Genomic DNA, 15,290 nt, shown 5'->3' with positions numbered 1-15,290 from the left:
CGTCACGGGGACACAACATAAAAAAGGAGTTACTGGGATTTTATCCTGTGGCAATTTGGTGTAAGTGGAAAAACACAGCAGGGTAAAGAATCCAGACCTTTTGGGTTATAATCTTAGAATCAGAAATAGGCAGTTGTTTATTCCCATGATGCCTTGCATAACATAGTGCACACATTTGTTTTTGCTCTCCTCCATTACATATTCTGTATCTCCAGGCCTAGAAAGAGCGTGTTTATACAGGTCCATCCAAGCAAGCCATCCAAATAATTATTTCTCTATGTTTAATTCATCATATTTACAACAGCAGCAGAGAAGATTTTGCAACCTAATTCAGGAAAAGGGTTTCAATGCCACATTCCAGTCTTGGTGAGCTAAAGTTGAACTTGATTTTTTTTTATTACCACCAGAGGGTAGCAATTTAAAATGGCCTAGAAGCATTGAAAAGTCCAGACATGAAACAATACATAATAAAACATATATGAGCAAAACAATGCACATAACTTACAGAACAGTGTCCTGACGTTACTGTTTCAGTTGAGAAAATTCGGGGTACTAGTTATAGTGATGGCATCTCCTCACTTGCCATGCCCTGCAGACTTGGTACGAAATGGAAACATCTGGAGCAAGGGAGAAGATTTTGGCAGCAGGCATGGGTAGTAGCATAAGTGGCCTGAAATGGTGATGGGGGCTTGGAGTGTGTTATTGGAATTCAGCAATATGATGAAATGTCAGGCCAATTCTTTTGTTTATAGTTTACATTGTATTGCTACAATGGATTGTTCCCTCCATTTCTTCATGTGACTGTGGATGAGCGACAAATGACCAAAATGTATTGGCAAGGCCAGGGGTAGGCAACCTCGGCTCTTTTATGACTCGTGGACTTCAACTCCCAGAATTCCTGAGCCGGCCATGCTGAGGGGAAAGAGAGAGGTTTCCAAGCTGAGCCATGCTACCTCAGGAATTCTGGGAGTTGAAGTCCATGAGTCATAAAAGAGTCGAGGTTGCCTACCCCTGGGCAAGGCTGTCTGTAATAAAAGGTTGAAGTAGTAGCAGCTGGGAACTGGGTATTAGCTGCAATTTGTACAGCCAAATGCAGAACTAAGATTTAATGCCACTTGTATTTAAATATAAAGTGTTCAGTGTAACTCTTACGTTTGCTTTCATTTGCAAAGTAAGCCTAGGTGGAATTTGCTATTGGATCTCTTACTACTAGGATAAAGCTCTTTCCTTGTATAGCGTGGGCATGATTTGGACCCCAGCTATGTTCTGAGTTCACGAGTCTGAATTTTGAATCCAAATAGTTGAATTTTTTCCCCCTTCTGTTCAGTTGTGCTTGATTGTTGGAGACTGTCTGGACAAGCCCCTGCAAGTTTCTTGGTAAGGATTTTCAGAAGTGGTTTCCCACTGCCTCCTTCCTACAGCTGAGGGAAACTGGCTGGCCCAAGGCCACCCAGATGGCTTCATGTCCAAGGCAGGACTAGAACAACTGGTCTCCTGGTTTCTTGCCTGATGCCTTAACTACTACACCAAACTGGCTCTCAATTATAAACGGAGCTTTCCAAAAATGACTGTGAATTTTGACAGAAATCAAGTGACTGAGCAAAGCATGGGTCCAGAAAATTTGTTGAATAAGAAGGCAAGATGATTTAGGGGAGAGACCATGATAACTAATGAGGTGGGAGATCTTAACAAAAAGATGGATTATCACCAGAATGCTTCAGGGTCCTGACACATGGTAGGTCAGTTACAAAGTCTAAGAAAACGGTATCCCAAGGCACCTGTGGGAAAGAAATGGATTCAGCAGGTCAGACCAGCTGCTCTTTGGAAGGATGACAAAGTGCCAGGAAGAAACAAAGAACTGGGCATCTATTTACTATTAAGAAAACCAAGATCATGGCATCTGGCCCTCTCAATTCCTGGAAAATAGATGGGGAAGAAATGGAGGTAGTGACATATTTTATTTTCCTGGGCTCCAAGATCACCGCAGATGGGGACTGCAGCCAAGAAATTAAAAGACGCTTGCTCCTGGGGAGGAAAGCCATGGCAAATCTAGACAGCACACTAAAAAGCAGAGACATCACCCAGCCAACAAAAGTTTGTATACTCAAGGCTATGGTCTTCCCATTTGCAATGTATGGCAGTGAAAGTTGGACCATAAAAAAGGCTGAGCACCAAAGAATTGAGGCCTTTGAACTATAGTGCTGGAGAAGACTCCTGCGAGTCCCTTGGACTGCAAGGCGATCGAACCGGTCAGTCCTAGAGGAGATCAACCCTGACTGCTCTTTAGAAGGCCAGATCCTGAAGTTGAAACTCAAATATTTTGGCCACGTAATGAGAAGGAAGGACTCACTGGAGAAGAGCTTAATGCTGGGAAAGGTTGAGGGCAAGAGAAGAAGGGGACGACAGAGAATGAGGTAGCTGGATAGAGTCACTGAAGCAGTAGGCGTGAGCCTAAATGGACTCCAGAAGATGGTAGAGGACAGGAAGGCCTGGAGGAACGTTGTCCATGGGGTCACGATGGGTCAGACACGACTTCGCAACTAACAACAACAATAATAATTTATTGTGGAGTCACAGAAAGTCACGGAGAAAGAAGTGTATACAGCAGTTTTAGGTATTTCAAATGCTTAGCTGGTGGGCCATTGCGGCAAAATTTTAACTCTTCTTCCTTCAAGAAAGGAAAGCCATACACTCTCTTTGTGTTGCAATCTTCTGTGTCATCAGGAAAAAAAAGGGAATGAGAAGACAAAGATGCACTTGAGGGTTATCTAACAGCCCTCTCTACCCTGGAACTACTGGTTCCTTCCTTGCTAGCTTTAGCCTGTGCGACTGCAGGCTATGTCTACAGACAATGATTTATTGATCTTGAACCGCGAGGTGGAGAGCAAATAAATTTGATAGTAATTGATATTAATAATTTAGAAGATGGTGATTGCTACAGCACCGAGCTGGGATCTTCAATTTCCTCTTGAATTTGATCCATGTCTCATGCTAAACCCCAGCGCTATATTCATGCATTTAGGTAAACTTTTGTTGACTGAGAGTCCAGAATGAGAGTGGAGGTCTCATACTCCGAGCTGGGATGTTCTTTAAAACAATGGTCCCCAACCGTTTTGCCACCAGGGACCGGTTTTGTGGAAAATAATTTTTCCACAGACTGAGGGGGGAGGGAGGAGGAGCATACAACCTAGATCCCTTGCCTGCACAGTTTACAGTAGGGTTCACCCTTCTGTGAGAATCTAACCCGTGGTGATCTGAGGTAGAACTAAGACAGTGATGCTAGCACTGGGGAGCGGCTGTAAATACAGATGAAGCTTCGCTTGCTTGTCTGCCGCTCACCTCCAGCTGAGCAGCCCAGCTCCTAACATGCCATGGATCTGTACCAGTCCATGGCCTGATGGTTGGGGAGCCCTCCTTTATAAAGTACTTAACAACCTTAGCCGATTTAAAAGAATTAAGCCAGTTCATGTCTGGTAAGAACCTGGAGGCGAAACCATTGCAGGTTGTGAAGTCAAACAAACAAAACAAAAAAAACAACCAGAAAAAGGTACAGGTAGTCCTCAATTTATGAACACAACTGAGCACAAAATTTATGTTGCTAAGTGAGAAATTTGTTACATGAATTTTGCCCCACTTTACGACCCTTCTTGCCACATTTGTTATGAATGTAAACTACATGGCCATGGGGATGCTGCAATGGTCATAAGTGTGAAAAACGGTCACATTTTTCAGGGCCGTTGTAACTTCAAACAAACTGTTGTAAGTCGAGGATTACCTATAGTGGTAAAACACTTCTCTATTGTGACTAGTAAAGTGCATGGATGTGTCTAGGAAATCACCAGGAGAAAAAGGAAAACAAATGTAGTCTGGGGGGGGGGGAACAATATGATGGAGCAATTCAGAATGTGTTTATTGATTTCAGCTATTTAGGAGCTTTTTTTATTTTATTTTGTAGAGTTTTGTTATTGGACACACACACACCCCTTAAAAGATTTGGTACTCCTTGGAAATATGCAGATGTGTCAGTCTTAGCAAGAAACAGCAGGCTAAGTTCTTCATGGCTAAGAGAAATGGTAGTAGATGGATTACATCTGCTCAGGCAATATAACTGTCTCTTTCTCTCTCTCTCCCCTCCCTCTCCTTGTTACAATGTTCTGTAGTAGAGAAATGCTCATACTTCCAGGAAAGAGTAAAACTCTGCTTTGAGAACAAAACATATATTGGTAGTCCTGATTCTTAATGGACTGTCTGTCATGAACAAGGATCTCGTAGGGGGTCCATCACGTTTCTGTTTGCAAAACACATGGGGATAGCAGGTGTCCTAACAACAAGCTGTCCCTCTATATACACATGTGCCTACCAGGCACTTAGCAACGGATGCCCTTCCTTCCCTCCTGTCCACCCTCTTCTCTCCTGTGTTACTTAAAAGTCAAACATGGGCACTGCAGAGAGAATTACAGCCAATGATGGGTCTTCTGATTCATCGCCTCCCTACTGGAATCCTTGTGGGTGTTTTGTCCTCACGACAAGAGTGAAGAATCTTGGATTTCAGAATCGGCTGTTCGTTGCACAACACATTTTACTTAAACAGTGTTCCTGAAATGGATATACAGTATTTGCCGGGAAGGAAAATGCTTTGCAATTCAGCAGGCCCTAAGCTTCTGGATACGGGTTGAAATTTAGGAACAAAGGGAGTGTGGTTGCGTAATAATGTCCGTCTTATTAGGATACACTGATCCCTTTTCTCAGCAGCGGATGTGGCATTTTAAATTACGTTATTGATACATTTCTCCAAAACGCTGTAAGTAGCGAATACCAAACAAGGAAGAACAATCACATTGGAAGAACACTTTTTCAGATTTTTTTGATGGTCGCTCTCCATTGATAAACTCACATTTTCAATAAAAAGCTTAAAACAAAAAATCAAGCTGTGCTGCTGGGTTATAAAGAACTGGTTTTCTGCCTTCTGGGGTCTGTAATAGAATGTTGGGGAACAGGACCAATTTAGTGAGACAATAGAGAAGCAATTTTGGCTAGACCAAAAAAATAGCTGAAAATTGGAAATGCTCTTGAATTTTGATGGGAAATAGGTAACAGGTTGGAAGCTGAGAAGGCTCAGAAATTAGAGTTACAGGACAAAAGGTCCAGAGGCTAAATTGATGTCTAAAAGAAGAAAATAGGTAAAAGGAAAACCGTAGCCTGAAAAATGGGGACATGAGAACAAAATGGCAAAAAAATATAAAGTGCAGAAAAGATTGCAGGGCCAAAAAAATTAAAGGACTAAGCAAAGAAGGTGCTTGGAGTGAAGAGTCTACCCTGAGGTTTGTTTGCTGTTTGTAAAAAAGAAGTTTAAGAAAAAAATCTGTAGGCTGATTCTATGCATTATGTGAATCTATAGCTTGTTCGTGGTTTATTGAACAAATATGGAAACATGAGCTTTCCCTCACCTATTGCATTAAGCTATAATCATGCAAATATGTTGGCTTAGTGTGAACCAAATCCATAAGATAATGCTAAACAGTTTCTTAGGCCAGGGGGCACATTTGAAATTTTACGGTAGTTACTTTCACAAAATGTCCTAAGAGCTAGCTTCTTTGAAAAATGATGACTAGGCTTGACAGGTTTGGCAGTCAAACAAATCGTATATACTTGAGTATAAGCCGACTCGAGTATAAGCCGAGACCCCCAATTTCACCCCCAAAAACTGGGAAAAGTTGTTGACTCGAGTATAAGCCGATCCGCCGTTCTGTATGCCTCGGAGGCTGGATCCGTGCTCTGCAAGCCTCTGCCGCCAGCAGAGGCTCGATCCGCCATTTTGCAAGCCTGAATACACAGGAATACCCTGTGTGGCCGCGGCTCTCGGGGAAGCCCTGGCTGTCCGCTTCCTCACTCCACGCTGCCATTCGGGGCCCGCGCGTTCCCCGGGCAAATCGCGGCGCCCAGCAGGCGAGGAAACACGCCCGTTCCTCCGCGCAGACCTGCCGACGTTTGGGGAGGTTTGGGCGCCTCCCAAACCAAACGGCAGGTCTCCGTTTTGTTCTGGGACTAGTTCCCTAGCCTTTTGGAGCTTTTGGTGTTCGCCCATCAGCTGTCTACGGGGAGGCAACAAAGCTGCCTCTCTAGGCTTTGAGAAAAGGCCCCTTGCACAAAAGGCAGCTTCAGGACGAGCTTCCAAAAACCCTTTCCTTCCTTAACGCCCTCCCCACCTTCCCCCAGAAAGCCATATTTCTTTTTTTTATTGAAAATTTTTATTGAAGTTACAATATTATCCCCTCCCCAACCCACCCCAGAACCTCTCCCCCTCCCCCATATTTCTTCAATAACAAAAACATAAAAAGCTGGTTGGGATGTACTCGCTGATTTCCCCCCCCCCCTTTTTTTAGATGCTAAAACTAAACTCTCCCTCTGCCTTCCAACCAAGATCCCTTTTTAAAATCTTACCTTGGCTCCAGATGGAAGAGTAGAGGAACTAAGCTAGTAAGGAGAGAATTTTTTTCTGCAACTTTTTACTCCTGAAGTAGTAGTAGTAGTAATAGTAGCAGTAGGAATAATAATAATAAATCCCTAAAGGTTGTGCCAGAAAATGGAGGACGCTGGGTCTTTGCAAGTTTAGCTGTCTGTCAGACTGCCTGAAAAGGGCGGCCTTCAGGCAGCCAGGCGGACAGCTAAAGCTTGCAAAGACCCAGCGTCCTCCATTTTCTGGCATAACCTTGGGAGATTACTTTAAAAAAAAAAACAAAAAAAAAAACTTCAGAGGAAAAACAGCTGCAGAAACATTTTGTCTCCTTGCTGGCTTGGTTCATCTACTCTTCAGCCAGGAGGGAGTCCAAGGCCTAGAGAAGGAGAGCTTTGCAGCATCCCTATGGACAGCTGATGGGCAGACAGCTGATTAGCGGAGAAGGCTCTGAGCAGGCCTAAGTGCTGCAGGGGAAGACGGGCAGGGGAGGACAGCGCAACATCCCCAGGGTCTGTGGTAAGTGTGAATGACCACTGGAGTGCTGCATTTGTCATAAATTTGAAAGAGGTTATTTGTAGTTTTGGGGTGTTGGTTGTTTTGAATGGCAGCTAAATGGCCTCCCCAAACGTCAGCAGGTCTGCGCGGAGGAACGGAGACCTGGGGAGGTTTGGGGAGGCGCCCAAACCTCCCCAAACGTCGGCAGGTCTCCGTTCCTCCGCGCCCTGCCTGCCTGCTTCTTTGCGGAAAGAAGCAGGCAGGCAGGGCGCGGAGGAACGGAGACCTGCCGACGTTTGGGGAGGTGCGCGCGCACCTCCCCAAACCTCCCCAAACTTTGGCAGGTCTCGGACGGCGGTGGCTTGGGAGAGGTGCGCGCGATCCCGGAAGCACCAAAGCCTCGGCCGCGCACAAGTCCTCGGTAAGTTTTTTTGTTGACTGGAGTATAAGCCGAAGTGGAATTTTTCAGCCCAAAAAGTGGGCTGAAAAATTCGGCTTATACTCAAGTATATACCGTATTCATCTGACATCCACCATAACTTCCTCTCTCTTTTTCTTTGCATAGATAGCAGGAAGACAGTGCCTTGTTTTGCTTTGTAATGGCGTTAAAAGACTCTAGAAAAATAGTCTGATAGGCCAAGTACATGCAGTGTAAAATAGCAAGATATATTGGTGCCCAGGGATACCAGCATATGGCCCCAAGTGCAACAAAGGCAAGGTATAGATGCTATGAGGATTTGGGTGAACGATGAAGAGTAATTTAGTTTGAATTATTTATTTATTATTATTTATTTATTGATGGGATTTATATCCCGCCCTATCTCCTGAAGGACTCAGGGCGGCTCACAATAAAACATATAATAAGTGCATAAATCAAGATATTTGCCTCTATCCTGGGTCTTTCCTGAAGACCCTGCTATCAAATCCATTAAGAGTTTTATACTTGGAACCATTCTTTTTTTTAAAAACAAAAGAGCCTGTAGAATTGAAAAGTAGTTTGTCTCTGACCATATGCAATGCACCTCCCTTCCTATCCCAAGACTCCTGTGCATCTTAAGTTGGGAGATATAGTTTTAGAATAGCTGGAAGGGACCTTGGAGGTCTACTAGCTAGCCCCCCCGCTCAAGCAGGAGACCCTATGCCATCTCAGACAAGTGACTGTCTAGTCTCGTCTTAAAAACCTCCAGTGATGGAATACCCATGATTTCTGGAGGCAAGCTGTTCCACTGGTTAATTGTCCTCATTGTCAGGAAGTTTCTCCTTAATTCCGGGTTGCTTCTCTCTTTGATCAGTTTCCAACCATTGTTTCTTGTCCTGCCCTCTGGTGCTTTGGAGAATAATGTGGCTCCCACTTCTTTGTGGCAGCCCCTCAAATACTGGAATACTGCTATCATGTCGCCCCTGTTTCTTTTTTTCTTTAGACTAGCCAAACCCAAGTCCTGCAGCCGTTCTTCATATGTTTTAGTCTCCAGGCCTTGGATCATCTTAGTTGCTCTTCTCTGAACTTTTTCCAAAGTCTCAACATCTTTTTTATAGTATGGTGAGCAAAATTGGTTGCAATATTCCAGGTGTGGTCTTACTAGGGTCTTATAAAGTGGTACTAATGCTTTGCGTGATCTTGATTCTATGCCTCTGATTATGTAACCCAGGATTGTATTAGCTTTTTTGGCTGCTGCTGCACGCTGCTGGCTCATAGTCAAGTGGTCATCCACCAGGACTCACAGTTACTGTTTTTGTGTATGTCTGGGTGAGTTTTAGAAATTAATTCTTTAATAGAGGAAAGAGTCCGTTCCCTCGGCTAGAACAGGTAGCCTTTCTATTGCTTTTGCTCTGCTTTTGGCTTTGAGGCTGGATCTGTGGTTGCTGAACTGAACAGTACCAAGGCATGAGGGGAAGATTCTTCTGCACATTCTAAACTCTGCACTGTGGCATTGTTCACCTCCAAGGCTCAGAGTTGCTTGGCAAGACAGGCTCTTTCTTCCCCTCTTAATTCAGCAAAGGATTTGTGGGCAGAGGCCAGGGCTACCAGGCAGAAGGCTAAGTCACCGTTTCAAAGTCAAAATGGCAGCATCCCCCTTCCCACATCTCGATCCGCATGGAAGAACAGACATCTTCATGCTAAAATCCTACTTGTGTGAATACCTTAAAAAAACAACCACCACCTGGTATAGGATTGAGGATTGATAAGAGTACTTTGAAGTATTTAGAGACCTCGCAGTAAGAATCGCTGAAATGGGTTATTGCGCCCATTTTGCAGATGGCACACTAAAAGGTGGCAGCTTGTCAAAGGATACTAAGCACACGGCAGAAATGAAATTTCAACCTGGATTGCAGCTTAATGGCTGATCCTGCTTGAGCCAAGCTGCTGATTACATGGGAAGTCCGTAATTAGATTTTTTAATTTTCACATAAGAGCAGTGGCTGGCAGGAAGAAACAAATAGATTAAGGAAATGGGAGATGTAGCGCTCAGTTTTTCTTCCACTCTTTTACTTTCTGGAAATAATGATGTTATGTCTGGAGGAAAAGTGATATTTGCATTCCCCATACCCAGTAGGCTACTGATTATCCCATGGAGGAGCTTTGGGGTTCAAATGGATAAACCAATTGGGAAGGATTATGTCTCCATTTTCCCCTGCACCTTACTGCTTTGACTTACTGCCACTCTTCTATTGCTATTTTTAATGAAAATAAATATCTGAAACATCCAGCAACCCACATGTGAAATCCTGCCAGTGTGCTGAAGTGTTTGAAGGAGGCTGCTAGGAAGTAGAAAGATCAGGCTCATATCCCCATTTTACCATGGAGATCCCTGAGTGAGCATGACTAGTCTCTGTCTTTCTTCCTCGCCTACCATACAAGGCTGTTGTGATGATGAAAAGGGAGATCTTGAATTTCTGAAGGAAAGATATAAATGTCATCAACAGACACCTATGTAATGGCTGCCTATAAGTCTCCTCTCCTCATCCATCACTCTGAGATAACTTAGTCATTTAGATACTCATCCTCTGATGTGTATCTTTTTTAACAGAGCAGAGAATGTCCTCAAACCAGTGAGGGGATGAATAGCACAAGAAAAGGAGACTATTAATTTTACCAAGGTTTGTAATAATTTATTTGGAAACAGAAATTGATCGATTTCGCAAAGGTCACTTGATTTGCAAATTGCATTCCTCCCTACCTCTCCTTCCTCCCCAACAGTCCTTTGAACTGTAAAATGAAATGCATATGCACAACTGGCCTTCTACAAACTGCATATCCAGAACCAAATACTTCATAAGCCACCACGCAAATGTTCCAGCCATCTGTTCTGTGCAACTCCAGTGCTTTGATTGTTTTAAACAATTGGACCAGGTCATTTGAATTAACGGTGTTTGGTAGAGAATAGTTATACTGGTATATTTTGTTAGCCACCCAGACCAGAGTCTACCGCAGTGGGTAGCTGTATTAAATTTGGTAAATAACAGCTATGACAACAATAATATGCATTTTGGAGATGAGCGAGTTGGCTTTTTAAAATGGGTTTTTAATATATTGAGGATGATTCAAGAACAGGAGTATTCTGCCTCCCTGAATTGCATTTTGACTTGACTTGTGTGGCCTCATTGATTTGGTTTAGCAGGTTGAACAAAACCCAGCCACTGTTTTACATTTAAGCTGGTTTTGTGGAATTCATCAGGTGTAGCTTTTCCAGCAAACCATGATTAGTAAATTATGATTTGGCAGAATGGATGACCCTAATCTTTCATTTCCTGATGCATGGCATGTCCTTTTCCTTCCCTTCTTCAGCCATCTTCAGCTTGTTACCCAGCCATTCCTATAGCTATGCCCTCCTAGGAATTACTACCAAGGAACTCCTTATTATTCTAGAATAGATTCATACAATGCTCTATTTTCATACTCATCAATCATAGTATTAAGCAATAATAAGCTTCCAGTACACCCTGCTGCTGGTTCAGCAGCACAGTCATTATCTAGATTAGCTTTGCATCCTTTTTCCTCCCAGAATTTGCTCGACAAAGAAGCCCTTCACAATAGACAACTTGAAGGAAAACAGCCACACTCCTCCTGGTCTCCTGCTGGCAGAGATGAGGAGGCACCTTACACTTGTTGGTATCTACCTAGAACAGCAGGGCCCGCCTTTGAATGAAGGCCAGCATCGAGTGACTAATGGACTTGCCTTCATTAGCATTGAATTTTTTGGCATGCTATTCCAATTCTAAGGCAGGGAGCAGATTCATATCCTAAAGGCAGAGCACTGATCAACGATGCCCAAGTCTTTTGGGGACAATTGGTTTTTAGCTTTATGGCATGCCAAATGCTGCACTCTGAAAATTAAGTTGAAGCCAAGGCCAAAAAAATGGACAGAGCCAAGGGAAAAAAATAATTTAATTGGATGTAATTGTCACTCGTGTGACTAAAACTTCAAATACTGTATCGATATAATTGCTTCCTGGCTACCCCTTTTCCCACCCTTAGTGATCATTTTTGGAAGGAAGATCATTTTGGAAAGTTTTGCACCCTTAAGTGAATGCACAACTGGATAATAATCTGGCTCAATGCAGCATGAGTAGGTTCCTAGATGTTCCTTTATCTGGGTTTGCACACAGAACCAAATCATGAGTTGCATGACTCTTTATTATTTATTAATTAATTAATTATTATTTATTGAATAAGCTAGCAATTGGTTCATTCTGCACAACACCCAAACTGATCAGCCATGATTGGGGAGATGAGAACCAGGGAAATAAAATTAGCCACAGATTTATTAACTCTAATGCAACCTTTCCTTGATTCACAGAAATAAATATCAATAGACAGAGAATTGGGGTGTTTCTTTTTTTTATTAAAAAGTTTTAGAATACATTTTATCTTTAACAAACAACAAAAACAAAACAAAAAAAGAAAAGAAACCCCCCCAGCCCCCTTCCCTCTCACCCTCCCCAACCCTCCCCAACCCCACCCTCCCTTTCCCCTCCCCCCCCACTTCCCAGAGCAGAATACAGGGTATAAAAATACAAACAATCATAATCTAGCTTACGCAAACAATCCTGAACTATATAGACTATCAAACTTTAACTCATATAGATAAACTCCATATATATATATCTTATCAATAATTATTCAAAAACAAGATGATACTTTTCAATCTACCCAATAAAAACAATCACAAATAAAACAATTTATATCAATTGTCTAAAGCTGTTCTTCTTCCCAACTAAGCTTTAAATTCATATTATCCTGATATATTATACAAATTAAAATACCATAGATTACTTCCAAACTTAAAAAATTTTTATATAATCACATCATTCTTATATTCTTATATTCTATTACCTACTCCAATATTGCCCATAAAAATATTACAAATTAATTTCAATCACACATAAAACAATTTATATCAGTTTTATAAAACTATTCTTCTATCCAACTAAACTTTAACATACTAAAACCAAATTTATACAACCTTTCCTTCTCCTAATGTATTATACAACTTAAAATACCATACATTACCTTCCAGGCTTAAAACTTTCCATCCAAATAACAAAGCCTAACCTACAGAATATCAATAAACACTACTACAAATCTTCCCAATTAAATTTTCATAATCATCTTAAAACTAAGGCAACACAAAATATTATATAATTATTTTATAAGGGTGAAAAATTGGGGTGTTTCTTCAGAAGACTGCAGATAGAAAATGGGCCAGAAACTAGGTGCTAGTAACATGACCCTAATTCTAGGTTGAAATCAGGAAAATGTAAATATTATTGGGTTGTGGCCCAGTCTCTGAATGATCCTGTTGTGTCAGTAGTTAAATGGGAGTGGTTTTCCATAGGTGGGAAAACCTGGTGCAGTCATTGGTCGTTGCATTCTCGGTGGGAGATTCCGGGCCGGGGATTGGTTATTGTTTAAAGTTACCTTAGTATATAATACGGGGTTTAACGGCTGCTAGCCAGTTGACCATTGTGCATTCAATAAACGTTCTCTGGTGTAACCTCACTGTCAACGCTCGTCATTCCGAACATAACAGATCCAAAAATTCAGTGCTTGCCTTATGGAGTCATTTTAAATGTATTTCCATGCTTTATCATTCTAATCCCCCCTTTTTTGTTCTTTATCTTTTCTCTATCTGTCTCTGAACCAAGCATCACATTATATTGGCACTCTATGACCCGAGCTTTTGATCTTTAGATTTTTATTTAAATTCCTTTTTAGGGGAACTTGCACTCTCTTAAGAATAAGTTTGAAAAAAAAAGTGTGGAAAACTATGCAATGGCAACATGAACAAATGGCACCAAGTTTAGAGCAGAAATGATCAAATTTTTAGTCTACCCCCCAAGGCCAATAGTCGTCCCGCCCATAATAAGGTGGGTTGCGTTTTTCTTGACCTAAATTGCTTTTGAAAGTTGATTGAATTGTCAGTGCAGTAATTTTTCATTGTGATCTATTGCTTTTGCAGTGTGTGTTTCTCTCTGTGTGTATGTGTATTAATATAAGCACATAGATTGTAGCCACGAGGAAAATAATGCCATCCTGGGAAATTTAGCTCCACATTTGATCATAACAGCATAAATACAGAAGTTATTGCCAATCTATTTTCCCAATGTAAACCTACCACCTTGCTTCTGTTTGTTTCTCAGGGGAAAAATATAAGCACCTGTGGATATATTTTTTTTAAGTAGACCAAATAATTGAGGGTATGTGTTTCAGTATGCCTCTGTGTTTATGTGTTTGTCTCCTGATGGAGACAATTCCAATCTTCCCCAATTCAATTTCTCTTTATATCCTTGATGGAAAAATAGCTTGGAGTAGTGAGGGAAGAATAGTTACTGTAAGTTCTAATCCAGTATGTGACAGTGGCAACAAGGGATATTAATTTTGCCTATAGAATAGGAGAGGTAATATAGACAGATATTGGAGACAAGTATTGTTCCAGCAAATAGTAACAGCATATAAATGCATAAAATCAGTGCTTTCTTTGTAAAAGAAAAAGGTGCCGTAACTCACCCATGTCATACAACCTACCTTGCCTACCCTACAAGGTTCCATCCAAAAAAGATGCCAGAACTCCGTTCTGAGCGTTCTATGAGAAAAAAAGCCCTGCATAAAATATACATACTTTTCTCCATTTCTATGTGGCAAATCCATGCAGATGATAGACTAGAATTATAAGTTTCTCCTTATAGTAAGTTCATAAAGATTAGAAACTTACTTTTAAAGATGAAACATAAGAGTTGATCCATAAAGGGTAAGTATAGAAACTTCACAGTTTTATTTTTTTATTCCCACCCAACCCCACCCCACTCAGGACTTAGAACTGAATACAGTCCTATTGGAAGGGTGGGGGAATAGCAGGAAGAAATTCCTTTGGAATTTTCTGTGCTGCTTGGTTATCTGTGATGGCTGAAAGGTGGCAGAGAAATGTGATAATACATAATGCAGTATGTATTATAATAGAATTTGTATTGGTTTTAAAATATGGACAATTCCCCTCTGCTAGTAAAGTGTGAGTTGCCAGTGGGCCATGAAAGCTGACCCACTAAGGCAGGGGTGTCAAACTCAATTTCATTGAGGGCCGCATCAGCATTGTGGTTGCCCTCAGGGGGCTGGGTGGGTGTGGCCTGGGTGGGTGTGGCCTACTGGGTGGGCGTGGCTAGAGTGCGTATGGCCTAATGGGTGGGCGTGGCCAGCTCTACATCGTTCACATCAAGGGTGCCTATGGGGGGCCTGGGCAGGAGTGGGACAGATCTGAGGGTCTCTGGCAGAAGGAGGGTCTCTGGGCCAGGGCCAAGGCAGTGAGGGCCGTTCCCTCACTGTTTCCAGGATGGCTTCGCGGGCCACATGAAACCACTTCGCGGGCCGGATCCGGCCCCCGGGCCTTGTGTTTGACATGTCTACCCTAAGGAATACAATGATGCACAGAGAGTTCCTTTGAAAAGGAGCTTGTTAGGGCAAGCTGTTAGATTCAGGCCTCCTGTTTGGACATCCGGAAATTAAATATGTGTGTGGCAGACAGAAGGCTTTTGACTCAGCATGTCCATGCATACAAATGATAGGCAAATAGATTTAAAAGGTAGATCATTTCCCCTGCCATCCATAATAGCCACCAATCTAGTTAGTTAATGTCATGGAATAGGCTTTTGGGCTGCAGCGGTTCCATAACAAATTCAAGGAGCTCTTTTAAAGCAAGTCACTTTTCAGATCTTGAGTCCTAGCAATCATCCTATCAAATAACCATGACAGAAATCAAAATCACACCTTTTCCAAGGAGCATTTATATGACACTGTGTTATTTATTATTTACAGTAAATTTTAAACGTGTAAATTTCAGTGACT

At 42.0% G+C, this 15,290-nt stretch overlaps 1 long non-coding RNA gene across 1 annotated transcript in view; it reads left to right on the top strand.

Moving 5' to 3' along the window:
* Positions 1–6,918: 6,918 nt before the first annotated feature.
* LOC310634413 overlaps positions 6,919–15,290 on the top strand; it is a 486,982-nt gene continuing 478,610 nt past the window's right edge. Inside the window, exon 1 of the long non-coding RNA XR_014491227.1 lies at positions 6,919–6,966. This is a non-coding gene — a long non-coding RNA (uncharacterized lncRNA). The remainder of the gene's footprint in view (positions 6,967–15,290) is intronic.

Source organism: Vipera ursinii, assembly GCF_947247035.1.
Source record: "Vipera ursinii genome assembly, chromosome: 2".
In the NCBI taxonomy this organism is placed as follows: Eukaryota; Metazoa; Chordata; class Lepidosauria; order Squamata; family Viperidae; genus Vipera; species Vipera ursinii.
The sequence above is the reverse complement of the archived record's forward strand: the minus strand, read 5'-3'. Positions and strand labels throughout refer to the sequence as shown.